Raw genomic sequence first — 21,193 nt, forward strand, 5'->3', positions numbered from 1 at the left:
AATATATGAGGGTCCTGTTCTAAAACTACTCGACGAAAATGGTGCCATTTTATGAGGAAATAAATAAAGTGTTGGTTAAATTTTATGAGCACAACCATGTAATAAATTGTTTGTTAAACTTAATTGTTTTAATTGTAGTTATTCCGGTGCTTTGATAAATTTTCTGTGTAACCATCATAATTAAATAATTTTTATAAAAACATAAATTTTTGATCTCGTTCAATTTTGTTTAAATTAAAATAAGAATGTTGTAATTAATATAACGACAAAATTACATATACTTAGTTTGAAATAAACTACAAATAATATGAGTGCCTGTTCTGACTCTACTCGACGAAAATAGTGTAATTTTATGAGCAAAACCATGAAATAAATTGTTAGTTAAATTCACTATATGAAAAAGTGGCATTTCGGGGTTTTGATCTATTTTCTACCAAATCATTAAAATTAATATTTTCAAAAAGAAAAACTAATGAATTTTTGAACTCGCTTTATTTGGTTTACATTAAAATTAGTATGTTGTAATCAATATAACGACAATAATACATGTAGTTTGAATAAAAATATGAGTGTCCGGTTCTTTTGTCTTCGATTGTACTGAATGCTACCCGACGAAAATCTGGAGAGTGGGGATCGCAGAACGTAGAGTAGGGTAGCGTTGCGTATCATCGGGCAGATGTGCACGGAGGTAATACAATCTTATGAAAAATTTGACTTTGGATTTGCGTCGGGTAGCATCGGGTAGCGTCGCATAGTGTTGCATCGGGTAAGTGTGTTCCCCGTTTTATCGAAATTGTAAGAATCACCAAAATGGACAGCGAGGATCTTCAGCTAATATCGGAACTGTATGGGAGTCAGAAAGCCGTAGTTCAAGTAGAGCAGGCTACTTCTGAGGCCATGATAATCGAGTGAGACAGGGCTGTTTTATATCGCCTCTGTTTTTTAACTTATACTCGAAAGCTATATTTAAAGGAGCCCTCAACTATTTCCATAAAAAAGGGAGTCTGGATAAAAGGGACTTAACTGAATACGCTAATGAGACGACAAAGCTAGCTGATAACATAAATGTCTTGCAATTTATGATGAACTTAATTGCTCATCACATGAAACCTACTGCCTAACGATGAATGTTTCCAAAATCAAGGTAATCTCGTTTTCGCGAAACTAGAGATAAATATTTCGGTGAATGGTCATAAGGTTCCTTGGTGCCCTAATTAATGAGCATTCTGACAATAAGAAAGATGACAAGGTTGATGAGTTGAGAATGAGAATGATATGATCTACAAATTTCTGTTATTTGGATGAGAAAGCTCGACGCTTGATCCATGTCCGAGAAGAAGCCCGAACCCTTTGAGATGTATTTTTATCGGCACACTCCGCGTACCATGGTTCGAGAGGGTAACAAACGAAGAAGCGCTTCATAGAATGAGCAGAGAAACCACGATCAAAGAAATAAAAATCACGCTATATTGGATAGGTGATGTGAAGCTCCCTATGCATCGGATTAACCTCTAAACTGGCCTAGTTATGTCTTAAAGCAAGATGAACTGCGGTAATTTTTTAAATTCACTAATTTCGTGGTCCGCTTGACCAATTAATACATTACAATTAATTAAGGTTTTTAGTTGAGATGAAAAAAAAGCTAATGGCACGAGCGGGATTCGAACCCACGATCTTCGGCTTGATCTTGAATCGCTGCTCTACCACTTGAGCTATCGCGACCTCCAACCACCCGGACAGTAACTTCTCATCTCAAACCCACCTTCCCCCTTTTTGCCATTTTTCAAATTCATGCCATTGAAAAATTGGGAGTAATGAGGAAAATTCAGAAAGTGGGGTTGAGATGGGAAGTTAGCGTTAGAGTGGGTCGAGGTCACGATAGCTCAAGTGGTAGAGCAGCGTCGTATCTAGCCGAAGATCGAATCCCGCTCGTGACACTGACTTCTTTATCTCAGCTAAAAACCTTAATTAATTTTGGTAATTTTGTTGAACGGTTACCGGGATGTGAGTTTAGTGGGAGAGTTTAGATTGACGCCAACTAAATCAGTGTTGCCACTATTTGGCAGAAATAGAACAGTAACAAAACTGCACCTTCCCTATACTCATGGGATTTTCTCATAACCTTAAAATTTCTAAAGTGGGCATTGCTCTAAACCATGTTTGGGCAGAAAGATATATATAATATTTGTTGAATTTTGTTTGTTTGGCAAATATATCAACGTATAGAAGATGCAGTGATGGAGTGAAGTCATGCTGGTGATTGAAGATTTCAATATGGCGATTTTAGATTGGCGCCAAAAAAAATCAGTGTTGCCAATGCAAGCGAAGAAACATTGAGGGAAAAATTGCACCCGTCCTAAACTTTTTCAATTTGTTAAGCTTGAGCAAATACTCTAAAATTAAGCAGTATTTGGCAAAAAGGAGAGCAAAACTGGGTAAACTTTCCATTGGAAGGAGGTTAAAATTTTCTTATCTGACGGATTAGAGGCGGCAGTTTGGCTACTTGTCTATGGAGGTCAAAAGTGCTGCGAACCAGGAAGCTTATGCTGTTATGAGTATTTGTATTTGTTCTTGGGAGTCATTGCTGTAGTATACAATGGTATATTGGAATGAATTAAAAGGTAATTTTATGATTTTCTATTACTCGACCGTGAATCGCTTAATCAATTTGGTGAAGGACAAGGAATAAAAAAGAGGATTTAGTGACTTGCGGTCGTTGTAAGTAAATCATGTTTAGTATTCAGCAGACGAGAAAGGGTTTCATTCTCAGTATGTGGCGATTTATCCTTGGAACGATCTTCTGTAATCAATATGACCGATTTTACCTTCATTGTTATTATTCTAGATATAATACAAAATTTAAAAAAACTGCATTGAAATGCCTGCCGTGACGTGACAGCTTCTCTCAAGCTCCAGTTTTAATTGTGCTTTTAGCTTCGGCCCGTGGCCAATTTGCGGTGTAATCCCAAAATCCGTGCCCCCCCCAGGGGAGGGGGTAAAATTCACGTTTGACCTCTGCCTGGATTAGAAGAACGGACGCGGATCAGCGGAGGATCATCTTTAATTAATAAAGGGCGGTCAACGGGCCGAGGGGAGCTCCTGTTGATTCGGAAGGCCCTCCCCTTTGGTTTGTGTTGTTTCAACCCTTAAACCACACTGCAACCCCTTGGGTGTAACATCCCCAAATGGCTTGTCGTTTTAATGCTACCACGGAATTAAAACCAAGTTAAACTCAAAATATATATTTTTTTTAAATAAAATTTTTTTCGCTTGTAATTTTAAATTACATGTGATTAGATGATTATGTTTAAATTACAATTAATTAAGCTTTTTAGTTGAGATAAAAAAGTCAGTGGCACGAGCGGGATTCGAACCCACGATCTTCGGCTAGATACGCCGCTGCTCTACCACTTGAGCTATCGTGACCTCGAATCCCGCTCGTGCCATTGACTTTTTTATCTCAACTAAAAACCTTAATTAATTGTAATATATTAATTGGTCAAGCGGACCACGAAATTAGTGAATGAAATTATATTTAAATATATACCTAGTTGGGGGCATCGATGGCCGTTAAGGCAGTGACAGCGCAGCTCAGTTGTGTAACTCAAAGGTCCTAGGTTCGAAACCAGCTGCCTTGAATCTCAAACCGTCAAATGTACTTGCAAATGGGTTTTTTTTTAAATACCGCGATCCCGGGAAAAGATTACATAGTTTGCATTGAGAGGAAAAAAATTGTTGGCAATTAATGTTATTTTCCCATTTCACTTTATTAGTTAGGAAGTTTTATAATGAGACCTGAGAAAAGGGAATCATGTCGCCATTTCCGCTTGGTACGCCTTAAAGGATATAGGGTTGGACAATTGGAGGGTTATGGGAAGATTTATTTGGTAAATGTTAGAAGGACGACACCTGCAATAGGAAATTGGGTTGAACGATGTAGCTATATATGAAATACAACCAATAAAAAAAAAAAATCAAATTCCTTGATGAACTGGCACTCACCGGTTCCTATAGGTACACAACAGGGGAAAATGTTCTCAAATAGTGCAGCATGCGAAATCGCGCGAACTTTTCCTTCTCACATCTTTCGTTTCTTATTATGGACTAAGAGACATTTTACCCGTTTTGCTCAATTAGATATAATTGGTCGGCAATCGTGATGCCCAGTACAAAAGGAGGATCATAAAATAGATTTGACCATTTAAGACAGGTCAGTATTCATTGAGATTGGTTAGACTGAAGGCGTTTGTTTTGAAGATGAGTTTCTTTACTAGACGGTGAAAATAAGTACAAACAATGGCCTCTTACAGTGAAAAACGTACTCAATGGCATGAGAGTTGGAGGGAGTACAGACGCTCAAATGATCTCTAATCCATATAGCCGAGTTAACTTAGCTTCAGTACCATGCATTCCTTGCATAACGAACGAAGCGACGAGAATCAGAGCACTGCTAAAACCGCAGCACTGACCTCTTGACAGAGTGAAGCAACCGAGCTGAAACGAATTTCATCCAAAGTTAAACACTGGAATAAGGTGAAAAACGTACTCAATGGCACAAGAGTTGGAGAGAGCACTGACGCCCAGATGGCCTCTAATCCGCCGAGTTAACTTAGCTTCAATACAACCCCAGCTCAGATTAAAAAGGCCATAAAAATTGTTGCGCCTTTTGTTTTACATAAAAAAATGCTGATGTCGGGCAGGTCAGTAGACATGAGGACACGAGAAATACAGATCACAATCTTATCCGTTCAGCCAAGAGGTTGGGCTGCTGGTGTTGTTGATGATGATGAGGTCTTTTGTTTTCCAAGTATTGCAGCCTTCTAACTTATTTCCTAGTTCCTTAGTTCAGGGCCATCGACTCAATCCTTCTCCTAAGAAGTACTGTCGTTGCTACGATTCCTTTCCCTGGGTTTCTTTGTACCCCAGGTTATTTCACATTGAGCGGTTGCCTTCGCGTTCGAAGATGATATGGGTGACTGTTACTTCCTCCTCATTGCAGGTCCTACAATATCACCATTATATACCCACGTATCATTGAATATACCCATGTTGTGTAGATGTTTTCTCAGATACTAGTGAACTATAGTCCTCTAACTCCTCTGAATTTAGCACTTTCCATCCACCTCCATCCCTAGCATCCTTAGCCATCCCTATCTATCGTATTGAGCTGCCAGTCTTTATGAAGGTTGTTTTAACTTAACTAGGGAGGTAGGTATACTAGGACCTTCTAGGGTTAGTCCAATTCTTTCTTTGTTATTTTAGGTTAATTCTGTGATGGATGATTTTGGGATTGTGTAATTTCCTAAATCCAGGCTGTCTTAAAGCATTCTTTCGTATTTCCTTTCCATTCACTCATGTTGGTGGAGTACTCGATATTTCTCCATAATCCTTTACACTTGCATTATATAGCTAACCTAATTGAGGGTCGATGAGGTACTCAGTATTCTGCATCGACCCTCTCACTCGTTCATGCCAATAAATACATTCACTCTCAACACTCACTATGGGACAAAAAGTTATCACTACTATATATAATAAAATAACTCTGTTTTCTTCAAGAATAAGAACAGGCCATGCTCACCATTCATATCATCTGGCCTACGCGCTCCATATATGGAGTCAAGGAATTGTACCGTTTAATTAAATGGTACAATCTTTCTGTATATGCCGGACGCGTGCTCCATATCATTTTTGCCGTTTTTGCGAAATAAAACAAGAAACGACAAAGCACTACCTCGCAGAGTGTGATGGTATGCGAGGTCTAGATTTGAAATCTTTGAAGGAGAGGACATCACCAAATCACTCCCCGAGATTAAATGGTCTAAAATCTTGGGGTTTGTGAACAAGTCCAAGAGATTTATGCAGGACACGTGAGCCGTCCAAGTCCCGGACCTTTTAGGGATGGGGTACAAGTCTACCCAGGCATTTAACCCCTCGGATCTTGGTCGCCCACCCTGCGTAAAATATATATATATATATATTACTTAGGTTGAGTTGGGTACATCTTTCGATTGCATGAATCTCTTCTTGGAAGATACTAGTGTATTTTCCCATGGGTTCTGAGTNCACCCTGCGTAAAATATATATATATATATATATATATATATATATATATACGCATGCTTCGGGTCAAAAGTAAGTGTGACAACCTCACATGGCCTACCGATCGGCAACATAATCGGGTGAGGATGACCAGTCTTCTAAGACCAGATTCTCCGGGGGGGTGCCTATGTACTCTTAATATATGAAAGCTTCTCTGTCGTTCGGCCCATCGATTTTGCCACTTTCTTTTAATCATGTTCTTTACTACAATTTTCGCGTCAGAGGACCAAATCCCGGTGGTCATGTCTGGACGTTAAGAGATAGCAAGCAGTAGAAATTGATTTTTTACGGAGTTTTTAATATCGAATCGTAAATGTAGTTCCATAAGGGACGAATTTTCTAACGTACTTAGGTAATTCGCTCTCTGGATTGAAGAGAAAATATTTTAATTGTACAACTCTACCCTTAACAATTAGTGCAAGGATGTGTCTAGTAAAGTTGAGTTTCGTGTCTAACGTCACAGTGGGTAAGTTAGTGGATTGGATTCATCCAAACTACAGATATTATATTTATTCTAATAATTAAGGAAATGAGTTACCATCTGTTGCTGTTACTACTTTTGATTCCGGTATTTAGTTTATAAAAAATTGCACATAATCTTATAAGGGAAGATTAATTTTGACTATTGCCCCTTCTTGAAAAAATGATCAATCCGACGCAAAAGGCGCTGTTGGAATAAATTAGAGGATAGCAATACTCGTCCGATTTCTTGGGGGAGTGCGATTGTCCGTTGAAAACTCCATTAAAATTCCCGTTGACCCGCTCATGCGTACGGGCCAGGGCCGGCCAACCTATAATTATGATATCGTATCTTTTACACCTTCCCCATTATATCATACCTCCTCTTATTATACACGCAGATATATTCGTTTCGACCTTCGCTTTTTCTCCCGTCGCATACCCCGCCAGAGGTTATTAATCGTTGGATTCAGTCGAAAATTAGAAAATTCAGTCTGCTCCTTAGGATAATAAGGAGCGAGATGTCAATGATGAAATTATTTTTATTGATTAGAGCCAGTTGAAACAAAATTGAACGCATTTCCATACGGTTGATTTACGTCGGACATAGTAGCGTTAATGATCCTATCAAACGTAAGAATAAATAAACCTTATCCTGGTAGGTGATTTCAGCAAATTTATCGAATACATTTTTTACATAAAACTACCATCCAATTTCTGTTTAATAAACAGCGATTCCATGTTGGCTTCGCCTTTTAACAACTATGGTTGAAGAACAAAAAAAGAAAAAACCTATTTTCAAAATACGATTTTATATAAATAATACCACATATTGCAGCTATATACTAATATTTATTTTGAAACATTGCCTATTTGAGAATGAGAGAATGAAGTTAACCCGGTTAACTCTGTTAAGTCCTGTTAGATCGAGAAAAATGATGAGGAAGACTTGTAAGAGTCGGCTAGTTAACATTGCTAGACATTAGATGTTAGGTCGAAAATGTAGTCACATTGCTATCCGTTAGGGCGCAGGTAACCAACATGGCAGCCATGAATTTAACAGCTGTTTTTTTGTTTACACGTATTTTTATTCTTAAATACGCGTTAATTAAATCACAATTAAATCACACCAATACATTTCTTTTGTTAATTTCTGACCTGTCTTTACGCTCTCATTCATAATAAATACATTCCATATCCTGTAAAGTTGTAGGCTGTTATAGGTTAGGATATAGGTTAGGTAAGGCTGCAAGGTAGGTATGTCGTCAAAACAAACAACAACAAGCCTTCAAGGACTGTTATCGCTTTATTTTTGGTTCTACCAATCGCCACGCGCAGCATTGCGGGAAAATGAACGTTTAACTTGCTAAGAAAAGAATGGGGCGTTCACGATCTTACTGGACGTTTCTCTATTCGAGTTAACATCTTATAATCATCATGAAAACCCTTATAACAAACCTGTATCGGTGAGGGTGTAGTGTTCGCCGTGTATTGCGAGGGTGAGTCCACTTCTCCTTTTGCTTTGTTTGTATCAGTTGTTGCGATGGAGGATTCTATAGTTGTTCTTATTATCTCAAGTATAGGTTCGGGGCCTATGTATGGTCTTGTGGGGTTTCCTCTGGCCAGTCTGTCTGCTTTCTCGTTACCCAAAATTCCTCTGTGCCCTGGGACCAAAGATATCAGGTTGTTGTGTTTCCGAGGTTTTGGAGATTTTACGTGTATTCACTGACTAGTTTTAATGTGATTCTTTTACATGCTAATGCTTTAATGGTAGCTTGGCTATCAGATCTTACGAGGATTGCTTTTGCCAGTGTAACCTCTTTTAAGATTTTGCAGGGCACAAGCATTGATGGCATGTAATTCTGCTTGAAAGGCCGAAGTGTAGTTACCTAATGAGTTTGACTGCTCATGTTTTGGGCTTGTACAGAAAACGCCCGATTCCGTTCCTTGTTGGTTTTGAGCCATTTATATACCATATCATTGTATCTGATGCTCTCCTATGTTCTTCCTCTCTTTTATATTACATTGAGACTTTATAGGATGTTGTGAAGAATGTTTCCGAGATCGTATAGTCAGTTCCCATTTCTAAGAATGGGTGTCTGATTTTGTTGTATGCCCTAATTGTTTAGTTCCTATACAATTTAAATGTTTCTGGAGCTTAAATGAGCTTTTTCTAGTCTCTACTTGTATAAATATTTCCAGTGGAGGTAGATTTAGAGTTTCTATTGCACTTGTGGGGGTTGCTTTCATTGCCCCTGTGATACATAAGTTTTCTAGTCTATGTATGCTGCCTAACGTTTAAGTAGCTGTTTTTTGTTTAGCTTTATTCCACCAGATTAATGATTCGTAGGTTATTTTGAGTTTTATTACTGACGTGTATAACCATTTCAGGTTTTAATCCTTAAGATTTACCTAGGGTTCTTCTTGTGGTGCCAGGAAGTAGATACTAGTGATACGAGTGTGGTCTATTCGTAATCTCGATTGTGAAACTAATTATTTTCTCATCTCTTTTATTTGTTTTCCGCGCAACTCATTTTGTCAATTTTCCATCAGTGTTATTATCAAGATCGCAACTGAATCCTTTCTTACCTAACGATTGATTGAAACAGTTCTACTAGGCTTTACGTACTTGCTTTGTAGATAGAAACATGTTTTCGTTGTAAATAAGCCCTTCACTTTAGAGACGAATGATGTGGGGGGCCTCGTGGGGCAATACATCGGCGACCCTCCTCAATTACTCCGGAGGAAACGGGCGTAAAGTCCAAGGCCCGTGTTCGGGAAAAGACAGACCTACGGGATCCACTCTGCGGTCGACAGGGGCCAATCACTCAACCACAGGAACGTCTGCGGCCTAGCGCAAGGTCGAGCACACCATCCACCGACGACAAACAAAGAAATACGAATGTCAATAATCAATCTTCATCAGAGATTGCGCCAGAGCACGAGACCGTTCGAACCAAGTCAAAGAAAATTATTGTTCTCGAAAATCCGTCAAAGTGTAATGTCTTTATGTATTTAATCCAGAAATATGGAATAAATAGGTGAAATAAATCAGGCTAAGACTTTTTCAATAAATTTGATCTAAATTGCCATGATAAACATCAACATATGAGTTTTAATGGCACGTGATGTACTGCGGTTTTATAAAACAATACAGTTATGCTATGATCATGGGAAAATCGAACCACAATTAACGTCAAATGGTGAAATTGAAATAAAGACAATGTATCAATTATTTAACCATTTTCTAATTTATGAAAATAAATTATTATTATTCCTCTAACGAGCTCAAATAATTTTGTTTAGGACGTTTCTTGTGGTGGCACAAGGGTCTCCTGGTCTACTAGGACTTTCTAGGGTTAGCCCAATTTCTTTCTTTGTCGTTTTAAGTGCGACCGTGTAGTTTTCCAAATTCAGGAGCTATAGACTCTTCAACACATTCTTACGTATTTCTATACCATTCACTCATGCTGGTGGAGTACTCGATATTCCTCCCTAACCCTTTACACTTTCATTATATAAATTCACTAATTTCGTGGTCCGCTTGACCAATTAAACCATTACAATTAATTAAGGTTTTTGGTTCTATTAGGTTAATGGCAAAAAGGAGGGATAATTCGAAACGTGGGGTTGAGATAGGAAGTTGATGTCCGAGTGGATCGAGGTCACGATAGCTCAAGTGGTAGAGCAGCGGCGTATCTAGCCGAAGATCGTGGGTTCGAATCCCGCTCGTACCATTAACTTTTTTTCATCACAACTAAAAACCTTAATTAATTTCATTATATAGCTAACCTAATTGAAGGTCGATGGGTACTCAATATTCCGCATCGACCCTCTCACTCATTCATGCCAATAAATACATTCACTCTTAACACTCTCAATGGGTCAAAACGTTATCACAACAAATATAATAAAATAACCTTGTTTTCTTCAAGGATAAGAACAGGCCATACTCAAGTGCCATTTTCATATCAGGTGGCCTACGCGCAATGTATATGGAGCCAAGGAATTGTACCGTTTAATTAGGGGTTACAATCTTTCTTTACATGCAGGACAGTAAGCGTGCTTCGGCCCAAAAATAAATGTAACATCCTCACATGGCCTACCGATCGGCAACATAATCGGGTGAGGATGACCACTCTTCTAAGACCAGATTCTCCGAGGGGTGCCTATGTACTTTTAATACGTGAAAGCTTATCTGTTGTTCGGCCCATCGATTCTGCCACTTTTTTAATTCATGCTCACGATTACATTTTTCGCGTCAGAGGACCGTATCCCGGTAGTCATGTCTGGAAGTTAAGAGACGAAATAGCAATGAATTGAAATTTATTTTTATGGAGTTTTTTAATATCGTCAATGTAGTTCTACAAGGGACAATTTTTTTACGTACGTTTCAGATGCCAGTGACCGATATATTGGTCCTCTGCTGTTTGTCAATCTTAATGAGGGTTTTTTTAGCATAAGTCTCCCTACCGTTTATCCACTCCTTTTTGTGTTTTTTTTTAAATCCATTCCGTGATGGAGGATTTGTGTTTGTTTTTGTCATCACAAGAATAGAGAAGAAGCTCAGCAACTAGGTCATTTCAACCTCCAACGCAGTCTCTCATTCACTGTAAAATACGTTATTTTCTATTTACATTCCACTCAGTTAGTAGTACTCGATATTCTCCTATCATCCTTTTCACCTACTATTTATAACTAACCTAATAGGGATATTCACGATGTTTATTGTTAACCCTGTTAACTCTGATAGGTTCTGTTAGATCGTGAAAAATGACGTAGACCTATAAGGATCTCCTAGTTAACATTGCTCTATCCAACAGGCCAGGGCCAATGTTAGATGTTAGGTCGAAAATGTAGTCACTTTGCTATACGTTAGGGTGTAGGTAACCAACATGGCAGCCATGAATTTAACAGCTGTTTTTTTGTTTACATGTATTTTTATTCTTAAATACGCGTTAATTAAATCACACCCATACATTTCTTATGTTAATTTCTGACCTGTCCTTACTCATTTCATAATAAATACATCCCCTTTCCTATAAAGTTATAGGCTGTTATAGGTTAGGATATAGGTTAGTTATGTCGGCACGAATTGAAGCTTGTCATTTGTTAGTACTTTTCGAGTGCATAGATAGCATTTTTAATGAAAGAGTTGATTAATTTTCCTTTTTTATTAACTTCTGGCATATTACAATTTAACACAAACGAAAACCAAAACAAACAAAAACAAGCCTTCAAGGACTGTTATAGCTTTTTTTTTGGTTCTACCAATGGCCACGCGCAGCATTGCGGGAAAATTAACATACTAAGAAAAGAAGGGGGGCGTTCATGATCTTACTGGACATTGCTCTATTCCAGTTAACATCTTACAAACATCGTCAATACCCCTACTATTTAATATTCCGGCACTCTCAAAATTCCGATTTACGCCAATAAATACATTCACCCTCAACTCCCACTAGACAAGAAACAACCTGTTTCTTCCAAGAAATCCAATATCATTGCAACTAAAATAATAATTGTTATCGAGGGAGTGATAAGGCAGCATCCCCTTTAAGTTGGATTATAATAATTTTCATTATTAGGCCGAAAATAGGAACGAATAGTAGATTAAATATATGATTATAATTGCGTTTATTCAAATTAAATTGATAGGTAATTTCCAGCCGTATACACTTTCATTTCTGGTATTTTATAATCAGATACAAACTAATATATGTGCATATGATTATTTTTACCATTACGAATGAAAATATTTATAATTTTGATTATATGTTAGCAATATATTATTCAATAATTATATGTTAAAAATAGAAAAACTATTTTTACACATTAAAAATTTATTAATAGGGTCATAACGGGAAAAATATTGTCCGTATTATTTACCAATTTAGTCAATAAAGGTTTCCTTCTTGAAATGAGAATCAGCTTGACTGAAATTATGTAAATGTTTTTGGGAGAAATTCAAAAGGCAAACATTTGTTAAAAATAAAAATGTAAAATTCATGACTGTAAGTTATAGGAATTTCACGGACTAATATAAACAACAACAGGCTTTTGTATATAATTTTTTAATAGTGCTAAGATTACAAGATTTGTGAAGGAACAAGCGAAATCTCAAATTTTCCTTAAAAACGTCAGAATAAAAAAAATCCTAGTTCGCACAGGACTAGCGTATTCCCTGTAACGTGAATCTTGATTGTCGAGGTATACTTATTTATATAAAAAAACTCTCGGTACGCTTTTAGCCTAGGACTTAATCAAGATTAACATTTCGAAGCACGGACGGGATCATGATTATCAGGCGCAAAAGCTCTGTGAAGCTCATGTTGTTAGTTAGACGTTGGTGTGTACGCCAGATATAAATCTGTCCGTCTGACAGCCTCTAACGACGGCTCACTGCGAGACGAGCGAGTCCAAAATCAGAAACACAAAAATTACCGGACGAAACTTACCGTCGTGTGTGGCGGCCCATGGCGAATCAATTAATTGACCCTCTACGTTCATTAAGTGATAAAAATCTAATTGGCCCCCTTAAACAATGGGCAATATCAACCAAACCATTATTTATTGGATGTCGAATAAATTCGATTTTCTCATTCTAAAGGCCACGAGGATAAATATGGGATCGTAGTTTAAAAGATCCTGTGTAATATTTATCACAACTCTTATTTGATGTACCCGAGGACAAAATATGTAAAGCGTTTTTACAATATTCCTGAGACGATAGCCATATAAATTAGATTATCAACTGACGAATACTGGATTATTATTTCTCTTTAGGGAAATATCGGTACCAGTATTGCAACTCTTTCTAAATATTACAGGTTGCAAATTAATTAAAAAGCTAGAAACAGAAATCCTTTATAAAATATTATACAATGGTGACATTATACCATAAAATAGTGAGATAAGTAATAAATCGAATAAACAAGTAAGTGTGATAATAGTAAAACATAATGACATAAATAGGTTAGGTCTCGTCACACACAGACAGCAGAAAACAGAAATATATACATTTATAGATAAATAGAGAGATTTGAACGAGGGTAAAAGAGATAGAAAGAGCTCGATAGGGTAAGCAAGAGAGGAAGAGGAGTGAGAGACCGAGGGAGAAATAGACAGAGAAGAACAATATCTCACCTAGATGTGAGATAGTGCGAAAAAGAGAGATGAAAAATAAATAAATGGAATAGTTAGTTAGAAAAGAAATATATAGATAAACAAAAAAGGGACAGAGCCGGAGAGAGAGGCGTACAGAGAAAGACAAAGATGAGGAGCTGTAGTTATAGAGCTTGAACGAAAGGCCGAAAAAGGCACCGAGTCAAGAAAAAAAGACTGAGGGAAGAAAGAGAGAAATAAATAAACACTGTATCATATTCTGGGAACTGGTTTCCTTAAGAACAATATCAGCATGGAATAGAAATATGGAAAACAACTTCCTGAGCGATAGAACAATAATTCAAAATGAAATGACTAAAGAAGAACTATGTAATATTAACAATGTAATAATTGTGTAATGTAATATTATGCCTCGGTATTATAATCGTACCTATATTGCCAGGCATGACGTGCGTAGTGTGCTGGACATTTCGACCTCTCCATGTCCACGATATTTAACAGATCAAGCAGCTGAGACCTGGAAAGCGATTTATAGCCTAGATACAGGATACGGAGTTCAGACAGTATGGGACACTGGGCAACAAAATGAAAGATATCTTCCCTAACTCTTAGGTTACAGAGCGTACACAAGAAATTTCCGTCGTCTTCCTTTCATAGCACAGAATTGAGGAATACTTGCTCGCATCTGAGTTTAAGAAGTCATCGAAGAGTCGGAAGATTTATAGGCCCACTAGCTTGAACATTTAGGTTAAAGGTTTCCTTAGAGTGGTCTAGGGCCCTAAAGAGAAGATACCTGTTGGAGACCTGAGCGCGATGCTCACAACTCACACGATGTTGATCACGTAGTCTGCACAAAAGTTTCATGGNAGAGAGAGAGAGAGAGAGAGAGAGAGAGAGAGGGGGGGGAGAGTCCGAGGGAGAAATAGGCAGAGAAAATGAGTTGTGAGATAGCGAGAAAAAGAGAGATGAAAGATAGAACAATAATTCCAAATGAAATGACCCAAGAAGAACTATGTAATACAATATAATAATTTTAATAAAATATATCATAATAATAATGTACAAAATATATGTACACACAGAAAGAGTGAGAGGGAGGAGAGAGAAAGAGAGAGAGAGAGAGAGAGGGAGAGAGAGAAAACGACATACAAACAAACAGAGTATGAGCTGTGAGATAGAGAGAAAAAATAAAATAGAGATAGAGTGAGAGAGAGAGAGAACGACAGACAAACAAGCAGATAGTGTAAGTTGTGAGATAGAGAGAATAATATGAATAGATAGATATGTAGATAGATTGATAAAGATAGAGAGAGAGGGAGTGTGTGTGGGTGTGTGTGAGAGAGCGAGAGACACAGAAAGACAACTAGAGAGGGGAGACAGAAGCATTATCGATGTATCAGAAATATATTAAATTAATGGCACAAAAGTAGGGTTCATTTATAAAAAAATATTAGAAATTATTATTTTAAATATTTATATAAATAAATCCCAAACGAAGACTTACTTTTTTTAACAGCCCAAAATCTACAACCAAATAAAGCACATGTAGCCGCAAAGTACATTTTTCTGGGACTCTTTGCATCATTAATTAACAATTTAGATTTGGAAGCGTGACGGTCATTATATCATAAAAAGCTAATTTCATTTGATGTAAATAGCTAGATACGCGTAGGAACGGGCATTTACGAAAATTCATTCCTCTATCCTTTGACCGACTAAGAACTATCCAAATGCCTGCCTGTAAACGATTTCTTCCTCCTGGACCTTGGAATAGGAGAAACAAGTTGTCATGTGGGATTAGCAAAAGGAACCGAGAGTCGAGGGATGCGAGTAATTATAAGATGACGTCCCGAGATAACCTTCTGAACGAACGGGTTATTAAGACCGGAACACCTCCGGATGAGCCATTCTCGCTTGGTCTTTTTACTACGCTACACAAGATGAAAGCTTTGGCTGCAGTTTTTTAAAGAGATTTTTTTCTTAAAAGATGAGTGAATAAATTATTCATTTATTCAATTAAACAATAAAATGGCCATCGTCCTAGTTATGTCGAATATTCTGATAAATTTTTATGAAAGATATTGGTTGAGATAAAAAAGCCAGTGTCACGAGCGGGATTCGAACCCACGACCTTCGGCTAAATACACCGCTGCTCTATCACTTGAGCTATCGTGACTTCGATCCAACTTCCCATCTCAACCTCACCTTTCGAATTTTCGCTCTTTTTGCCATTTTTCAAAGGTTGAGATTGGGAGTTGGAGTGCGAGTGGATCGAAGTCCCGATAGCTCAAGGGTAGAGCAGCGGCGTATTGAGCCGAAGGTCGTGGGTTCGAATCCCGCTCGTGACACTAGCTTTTTCATTTCAACCAATTCCTTACATAAACATTAACTAATTTTAAAAAGTTATTTGGTCAATCGGACCACGAAATCTAATGAATCCTGATAAATATTAGTCGGTATGGAGGTTTAACGGTTTTATTATTTATTACTATTCAAATGGTAACAAACATAAAACGAATTTCATATCCATTATTTTAAATAACGTAGAGCGCAAGTGTTTCACATATCATTAAGTGACAAGTAAGTAGTTATGCTTAGGGAGTTTCTTTTGTTTTTATAATATTTTATAGTATAGTATGATAGTATGGTATAACAACGCTATAATTAAAATAATATATTATGAAAGTTAATAATAAATATGAAAATGTTATATATGAAATAATAAGTACAAAATCACAAAAAGCACATATGGCTTGGAGAGTGCCACCCACGGAATTATGATGTAATGATAGTAAGAATTGTGTTTAAAAATACAAGAAAAATAATTAAACAAAATAGACTTGAATAAAAAATCTTAAATTTTAAACAGAGTTGGAATTGTATGCATCATTACAAGAATTTGCAAATATTTGGATAATTCTGCTGTTCAGGAAGTACAGCGATGTTTCTGCCACTTAATGTTTTAATTATTATATTATCAGCTGGGTAATTTGCATTATATTTCATAATGATAACTGAATAATTTTTATGTGGTAATTTTTGTTTTGTTTCATTTTCTGCCAATGATGTAACAAAGCTACCATTAAATTTATAATGCCAGTTTATGTAAAGATCACGAAAGGGACCATCCCGACAAACGCTTCATGGTAAACAGCCAACTATTATTTTGTAGTTATTGAATTATCTAAGATTAATCTAAGGGGAGAAACACGATTTTGTAATTTGAAATGTTAAATGCTAAAAGGGAGTTTTTATATGAAATGGCTCGAAAGTTCATTGTGCCTTTTCAATCTCCCTTTCCAATTACAAATCCCCATCCCCGTTCTTTTTTCCCGTCCCGCTCAGGAGCAATCCGAGACAAAAAAAAAGAATAAAAACGCAAAAAGGGAATTGTGAAAAACACATGTACCGGATTAGTTCCGGTCGCGTGGTCCCTTATTTATTCAGAGAAAGGCCCCTTAATGTCCTGTTAAATGTCTCAGAAAGGAAAGAAGAAGCGCGAGCCTTTCATTACCGTGAAGGGATCTTTTATTAGGCCCCCACGAGCTTTCGGGGGCGGTAGAAATTGCAGCCGATCGGGCTGCATTCTACGATGACTGTTAACATCGAGAAATTAAGCCCCGTTTCATTAGGAGAAAAAGAAGTAGTGGAAAAAAACCTCCAGTTTTAATTGCGACACTAAATCTAACTCAGGAGGAAAATTAACATAATGGAAAAGCAGGGCGGAGGAAAAGGAGATTACCGGGGCCGCCCCTCTCGGCAATTTCCTGATGAATTCAATACCGGCCGGAGAGGCTATTTGTCCATTTGCAACCCCTCGAGGTTTCATTCGCAAGTTAAAGAAAGAAAAGAATTTACTAATAAGTTGGCAGTCATCCCGTTTGACGGATTACTTCTTTAACTGGGCGAAAACTAATCCTTGATCAACAAAATTATTAACTATAGACTATATTCTTTCATTATAACCTAATTATAGTAATATGCAGCACACCAGATAGGGCACAAACCATGATAAGTAAAGCCTTCTCGCACTCCTCGAAGTCGCTCAGTCTCAGACAGAAGCTCGATCTAGTCAAGGGGAGGAGGCTCCACCGTCTAGAGATAGATACACCGTATATCACTAAGCTGCGAAGGCGAAATGAGTTCATTCCGAGGTGAGTCAAGGAGAGACGTTTCATCTTCTACAATCTAACCCGAGTAGCTTCATATGAGCTAGGAGTTGACTGCAAGCGGTCCCTGTGGCGAATCTGCTTGGCCTTTGTGGATTGGATGCCATGGGTCTATGAAGGCAACCGGGTGGTGACACGGCTAAGCTGGCACAGCGCCTTGGTTCGGCAGGATTGCCCACCAACTATGGAGATTTGACTACTCTGGCAAGACTGTATCGGAGATGGAGAATTGGGCCTTGGAGGCAACGAGTCACGGTACCATTGCCTGCGACGACGTTCAATGGGTACGATGAGGAGAACGGACTCCAGCTGTCCACTTGCTCGGAGAATCATTCAAAATAAATACGGAGGCACGGTAAATGTCTCCAGGTCCTAATCGCCGGTCTCCGTGACACGGGTACGAGGTCGCCGTCGAAATTCCCCTCCAAGCACCAGGACTAGACTCTGCCGACGATGATGGGGATTGGAGTACTCTGGCAAGATGACTGTATCGGAGATGGAGAATTGGGCGGCCTTGGAGGCACCGAGTCACGGAACCTTTGCCTGCGACGAGGTTCAACGGGTACGATGAAGAGAACGCACTCCATCTGTCCGCTTACTCGGAGAATCATTAAAATTAATACCGAGGCACGAAAAGTTTCTCCAAGTCCTAATCATCGGTCTCCATGACACAGGGTACGAGGTCGCCGACGAAACTACCCTCCAAGCACCGGCACTCTGCCGACGATGAAGAGCAAGGCTCTCGCGGTGGCATATGAAAAGTTTGATTGGATCGAGTAGCGGACATCAACGCACGGAAATACTGGGTGTTGAGTGAAGCCTTCATGGAACTACACCACTTTTTTTAAGCAGTGGCATAGTAGTAGGGACAGTTGGCATAAAGCCCGACTTCTCGGTTTTTACAGTAAAGTTCGTCGATTATCATCCTTAGGTGTACTTTCTAAAAAAGAAAAAATGAATGGTGGTTTTTTTCTTTTTCTCAATTATTAAATAATCGCATAAAACATAAATAACGTCACATAAATTTTCTGATCATCACTACTGTTCCTAATTAGTTTATACTCGCAGGATGTTTGCTGTTTACATCCATTTTACTTTTTAACGATGATTTTCTAAATTTCATTGATCTTATCATGGTCGAGTCACCTTATCAGTTTATTTACACAAAACATCGCACAACAATCAGCTCGTTCATAACTTTTTAAAACAAAAGCTGTTATTATGTATAATGGTTTTTTGCTGTAATTTAATAAGGAGATCAGATATGAATGATAAACGGGCTTGAAAACCCGTGTTCCGAGTGATTTGCACTGACCGTAAACCTCGGCCGGGTAATGAAATAATCCGAACAATGTTGATAGCCAGAGGTCCAGCCTGGTAAACTAACTCTCCACAATTTATAATCTACGATCCGAATCGGGATAATAACCGTAAATCGCAAGGGTAACACTTTTATTAGTGGTCTAATGGACATTTTATTCCCTTTCAGCGAAGCAATCCAGCATTCCCGGAGGAAAAAATACTATAAATTTTCAAAGTAAAATAACGATTCAAAACGGGATTTATGAATTTCCAAAAAGCGGAACTGCTTGAAATTGGGCGCTTAATGCGACTTCTTAATTAGGATCCGGGCTTGAAAACGATTAATCTCGACTGGGATGGCCGAGCCGAAAGGTGAAGAATTGCAGTTAATTATAAATCGTTCGGATTACTTAAGACTTACACAACTTAAGACATCGATAATTTTTAAAAATAATTTTAATAAAAGTAAAGAAATTCCTGTCATAAAGGGGCTTAACTGCTCGTTTAGTGTTACGTAAGAGAAAGAAGTATAAATTCACTTAATAGTATGTAATGGATTTCCAAATTTCCTTTGAAAGAGCGACTGCTAATTAAATACTGTTTTATTACTTTTATTTTTTTAAATTCCATTGTGGTAGCTTTAAGAATTTTTGTCAGTTTTCTATGTTGGACATTATCAAATGCTTTTTTGAAATGAGTAAAACACAGAAATACGGGGTGGTCGACATCCTTACGCATCTGTATTAGGCTTCTCTGGTTCCTAGTCCGGCGCTAAATCCAAATTGTAATTTGCTGATATGGTCATTTTCGACATTTTTTGGATGTTACCAACACGACTACAGCGAATGTATTTTTGTTTATAATTCCATACGCACCGAATTGGCTGTTTAGTTTTTCTCTCTGGATTAATAAACTTTTTTTCCCTCCGAGTATTTAAATTCGAAGCGGATGGATCGCCCCTTCCCCGAAATAAAAGCCAATTAACAATCCGCTTCATAAGTCACTCCACCCTCTAATAACAGACTGGGTTATTCAATTAAAATAAAAAGAAGAAAAGGTGCCGCCTCCCCACCCGCTCAACGGGTGAAACCTTTGTTTAATTGCCAGTAAATTCATTTAATTAAAAAAATTAAGGCTTGAATGTTCTCCGTCAGGGTTTATTAAAAGGAAAAAATGTTCGACCGTCTGTTAAAACCTTGTTGAGTATTGTTGCACTTTTCCCTTCAAAGATCAAAGAAAGTGCAAAGCAAGAATCAAACTTTAATTTACTCCATTATATTTCTTGGTCCGATTGACCAAATAACGTCTTTCAATTAATTAATCTTTATGTAAGGTATTGGTTAAAATGAAAAAGCCAGCGCCACGGGCGGGATTTGAACCACGACCTTCGGCACAATACACCGCTGCTCTACCACTTGAGCTATCGTGACTTCGATCCTCCCGACACCAACTTCCAATCTCAACCCACCTTTTCAATTATCCCTCCTTTTTGCCATTTTTCAAATGTAGAATTCGCCGAAGGTCGTTGGTTCGAATCCCGCCCGTGGCGCTGGCTTTTTCATTTTAACCAATACCTTACATAAAGATTAATTAATTGAAAGACGTTATTGGGTCAATTGGACCACGAAATATAATGGAAATAATATTTAATATATTTTAATTGTACCCCAATAATGTATATTTTACAATTTCTTATACATTATTATCGTACCACAATAATAATAATGTAATGGAAATAATATTTCATATATTTTAATTGTACCCCAATAATGATAATGTATAAGAAATTGTAAAATATACATTATTAGAGTTTAAAAAAAAAAAATATATATATAAACCCAATAATGTATATTTTACAATATCATATACATTATTATTGTACTCCAATAATAATAATGTAATGGAAATAATATTTAATGTATTTTAATTGTACCCCAATAGTAATAATGTATAAGAAATTGTAAAATATACGTTATTAGAGTTAATATATATATATATATAGATTAGCAATCTATAGTTAGATATGTAGAGATAGA

This window comes from Cimex lectularius, unplaced genomic scaffold (assembly GCF_000648675.2).
Source record: "Cimex lectularius strain Harlan isolate CLEC.00 unplaced genomic scaffold, Clec_2.1 scaffold62, whole genome shotgun sequence".
Lineage (NCBI taxonomy): Eukaryota > Metazoa > Arthropoda > Insecta > Hemiptera > Cimicidae > Cimex > Cimex lectularius.